Genomic DNA, 5,000 nt, shown 5'->3' on the forward strand with positions numbered 1-5,000 from the left:
CAAATTGCCGCCCACCGTCTTTGGAACCGTTCCTCGGGCCTGTCTCAAAGTGGTCCCGAGCCGCCATTTTGTTCTAAAAAACGTGTTCCCGAAAATCTCCGGGTACCCCGCCAACCCCCCCGGCCGAAAATGACGAGTTGCACTTTGGGGGCGAATTTGAAATTTCAGTCCGACGATGAGGCACCGAAAGCCCGCAAACGGTACTCGGATCGTCCCCCTTGCCGACTTCCGTGATTTTTCAAAGTTAAAGTTTTCGGGCTGCGGACACTTTATTGCAACGGGGCAAGGCGCCGGGGCGAATTCCCACCCCTCCAGCGGGGCCCTGGAACTCCAACCCGGCGTGGATTTTCGGATTTTTCCCCTTCCCCACCGACTTTCCTCCGCTGACACTTAGAATTTTTTTTGACACTTAGAATTTTTTTTGACACTTAGAATTTTTTTGACACTTAGAATTTTTTTTGACACTTAGAATTTTTTTTGACACTTAGAATTTTTTTTGACACTTAGAATTTTTTTGACACTTAGAATTTTTTTGACACTTAGAATTTTTTTGACACTTAGAATTTTTTTTGACACTTAGAATTTTTTTGACACTTAGAATTTTTTTTGACACTTAGAATTTTTTTGACACTTAGAATTTTTTTTGACACTTAGAATTTTTTTTGACACTTAGAATTTTTTTTGACACTTAGAATTTTTTTGACACTTAGAATTTTTTTTGACACTTAGAATTTTTTTCTAAGTTTTTCCTTCTGGTTACTGACTTCCCTCGTCGGGCACGGGGATTTTCGACTTCCTCCTCCCGACCGAGGGGCCTCATTTTCGGGCATTTTCCTCAGATTTCCAAGCATTTTTAGACACTTTTCCCGACTTTTCCTGCTTACTGATTTCACACTTTTGGCCATTTTTATGCATTTTCCCGACTTTTCCTGCTTACTGATTTCACACTTTTGGCCATTTTTATGCATTTTCCCGACTTTTCCTGCTTACTGATTTCACACTTTTGGCCATTTTTAAGCATTTTCCTGGTTACTGATTTCACGCTTTTGGACATTTTCGGAGGTTCTGACGGCTTTTTCGCCTTACTGCTTCGGACATTTCGGGCACTTGGCTGACTTTTCCCGCTTACTCCTTCCGGGCTTTTACTCATTTTCGGAGGTTCTGACGGCTTTTTCGCCTTACTGCTTCGGACATTTCGGGCACTTGGCTGACTTTTCCCGCTTACTCCTTCCGGGCTTTTACTCATTTTCGGAGGTTCTGACGGCTTTTTCGCCTTACTGCTTCGGACATTTCGGGCACTTGGCTGACTTTTCCCGCTTACTCCTTCCGGGCTTTTACTCATTTTCGGAGGTTCTGACGGCTTTTTCGCCTTACTGCTTCGGACATTTCGGGCACTTGGCTGACTTTTCCCGCTTACTCCTTCCGGGCTTTTACTCATTTTCGGAGGTTCTGACGGCTTTTTCGCCTTACTGCTTCGGACATTTCGGGCACTTGGCTGACTTTTCCCGCTTACTCCTTCCGGGCTTTTACTCATTTTCGGAGGTTCCGACGGCTTTTTCGCCTTACTGCTTCGGACATTTCGGGCACTTTGCTGACTTCTCCACCTTACTCCTTCCGGGCTTTTACTCATTTTCGGAGGTTCCGACGGCTTTTTCGCCTTACTGCTTCGGGCACTTTGCTGACCTTTTCCCGCTTACCCCTTTCAAGGTTTTGGACGTCTCCGGTCGGGTCCGCGCCCCTCGCCCGGGCCGGAACGCCTCCCCGCCGGCCGAGTTCCTCGGGGTCGCCCCCTCGCCCGGGAAAAACCGCTCCCCGCCGTCCCACAGCACTCCGACTCGGCCAGGCAGCCTCACGGGCACAGCGACTCCTGCCCACCTCGGGAACCGACGCCCCGCTCGGGCTCAGGCTCCGAAAAACCACCACAGCGGGGCAGCTACCCTCAATGCAGCCGAAATTCAAATTCCTCCCCTTCGAGAGGCGCGCCTCACCCGGCCACGGCCTCGGAACTGCTCCCCTTCCTCGGGATCGGCCCCTCGCCCGGGAAAACCCGCTCCCCGCCGTCCCACAGCACTCCGACTCGGCCAGGCAGCCTCACGGGCACAGCGACTCCTGCCCACCTCGGGAACCGACGCCCCGCTCGGGCTCAGGCTCCAAAAACCCACAACAGCGGGCAGCTACCCTCAATGCAGCCGAAATTCAAATCCCTCCCCTTCGAGAGGCGCGCCTCACCCGGCCACGGCCTCCAAATCGCTCCCCTTAGGCGAAAATTAAGCCCCCGTGGCCGATAATACCCCTCCTTGATCGTGCACAAGGGCAGCTCCAAGTTGAACGGGCTCAGGCTCCAAAAACCCACAACAGCGGGCAGCTACCCTCAATGCAGCCGAAATTCAAATCCCTCCCCTTCGAGAGGCGCGCCTCACCCGGCCACGGCCTCCAAATCGCTCCCCTTAGGCGAAAATTAAGCCCCCGTGGCCGATAATACCCCTCCTTGATCGTGCACAAGGGCAGCTCCAAGTTGAACGGGCTCAGGCTCCAAAAACCCACAACAGCGGGCAGCTACCCTCAATGCAGCCGAAATTCAAATCCCTCCCCTTCGAAAGGCGCGCCTCACCCGGCCACGGCCTCCAAATCGCTCCCCTTAGGCGAAAATTAAGCCCCCGTGGCCGATAATACCCCTCCTTGATCGTGCACAAGGGCAGCTCCAAGTTGAACGGGCTCAGGCTCCAAAAACCCACAACAGCGGGCAGCTACCCTCAATGCAGCCGAAATTCAAATCCCTCCCCTTCGAAAGGCGCGCCTCACCCGGCCACGGCCTCCAAATCGCTCCCCTTAGGCGAAAATTAAGCCCCCGTGGCGGATAATACCCCTCCTTGATCGTGCACAAGGGCAGCTCCAAGTTGAACGGAGAAGTCAGTAACCAACCAAAAATAAGCTTGGTTACTGATTTCTCCCGTTGGTTACTGACTTCTCCCTTTGGTTACTGATTTCTCCCGTTGGTTACTCATTTCTCTTGTTGGTTACTGATTTCTCCCGTTGGTTACTGACTTCTCCCTTTGGTTACTGATTTCTCCCGTTGGTTACTGACTTCTCCCGTTGGTTACTCATTTCTCCCGTTGGTTACTCATTTCTCCCGTTGGTTACTCATTTCTCCTGTTGGTTACTGATTTCTTGGTTACTCATTTCTCTTCTTGGTTACTCATTTCTCCTGTTGGTTACTGATTTCTTGGTTACTCATTTCTCTTCTTGGTTACTCATTTCCCTTTCTGACACTTAGAATTTTTTTTGACACTTAGAATTCTTTTTGACACTTAGAATTTTTTTTGACACTTAGAATTTTTTTTGACACTTAGAATTTTTTTTGACACTTAGAATTTTTTTGACACTTAGAATTTTTTTTGACACTTAGAATTTTTTTTGACACTTAGAATTTTTTTTGACACTTAGAATTTTTTTTGACACTTAGAATTTTTTTGACACTTAGAATTTTTTTTGACACTTAGAATTTTTTTTGACACTTAGAATTTTTTTTGACACTTAGAATTTTTTTTGACACTTAGAATTTTTTTTGACACTTAGAATTTTTTTTGACACTTAGAATTCTTTTTGACACTTAGAATTTTTTTTGACACTTAGAATTTTTTTGACACTTAGAATTTTTTTGACACTTAGAATTCTTTTTGACACTTAGAATTTTTTTTGACACTTAGAATTTTTTTTGACACTTAGAATTTTTTTTGACACTTAGAATTTTTTTCTAAGTTTTTCCTTCTGGTTACTGACTTCCCTCGTCGGGCACGGGGATTTTCGACTTCCTCCTCCCGACCGAGGGGCCTCATTTTCGGGCATTTTCCTCAGATTTCCAAGCATTTTTAGACACTTTTCCCGACTTTTCCTGCTTACTGATTTCACACTTTTGGCCATTTTTATGCATTTTCCTGGTTACTGATTTCACGCTTTTGGACATTTTCGGAGGTTCCGACGGCTTTTTCGCCTTACTGCTTCGGGCACTTTGCTGACCTTTTCCCGCTTACCCCTTTCAAGGTTTTGGACGTCTCCGGTCGGGTCCGCGCCCCTCGCCCGGGCCGGAACGCCTCCCCGCCGGCCGAGTTCCTCGGGGTCGCCCCCTCGCCCGGGAAAAACCGCTCCCCGCCGTCCCACAGCACTCCGACTCGGCCAGGCAGCCTCACGGGCACAGCGACTCCTGCCCACCTCGGGAACCGACGCCCCGCTCGGGCTCAGGCTCCGAAAAACCACCACAGCGGGGCAGCTACCCTCAATGCAGCCGAAATTCAAACTCCTCCCCTCCGAAAGGCGCGCCTCACCCGGCCACGGCCTCGGAACTGCTCCCCTTCCTCGGGATCGGCCCCTCGCCCGGGAAAACCCGCTCCCCGCCGTCCCACAGCACTCCGACTCGGCCAGGCAGCCTCACGGGCACAGCGACTCCTGCCCACCTCGGGAACCGACGCCCCGCTCGGGCTCAGGCTCCGAAAACCCACAACAGCGGGCAGCTACCCTCAATGCAGCCGAAATTCAAATTCCTCCCCTCCGAAAGGCGCGCCTCACCCGGCCACGGCCTCCAAATCGCTCCCCTTCCTCGGGATCGCCCCCTCGCCCGGGAAAACCCGCTCCCCGCCGTCCCACAGCACTCCGACTCGGCCAGGCAGCCTCACGGGCACAGCGACTCCTGCCCACCTCGGGAACCGACGCCCCGCTCGGGCTCAGGCTCCGAAAAACCACCACAGCGGGGCAGCTACCCTCAATGCAGCCGAAATTCAAATTCCTCCCCTTCGAGAGGCGCGCCTCACCCGGCCACGGCCTCCAAATCGCTCCCCTTAGGCGAAAATTAAGCCCCCGTGGCGGATAATACCCCTCCTTGATCGTGCACAAGGGCAGCTCCAAGTTGAACGGAGAAGTCAGTAACCAACCAAAAATAAGCTTGGTTACTGATTTCTCCCGTTGGTTACTGACTTCTCCCTTTGGTTACTGATTTCTCCCGTTGG

Source organism: Stegostoma tigrinum, unplaced genomic scaffold, assembly GCF_030684315.1.
Source record: "Stegostoma tigrinum isolate sSteTig4 unplaced genomic scaffold, sSteTig4.hap1 scaffold_299, whole genome shotgun sequence".
Lineage (NCBI taxonomy): Eukaryota > Metazoa > Chordata > Chondrichthyes > Orectolobiformes > Stegostomatidae > Stegostoma > Stegostoma tigrinum.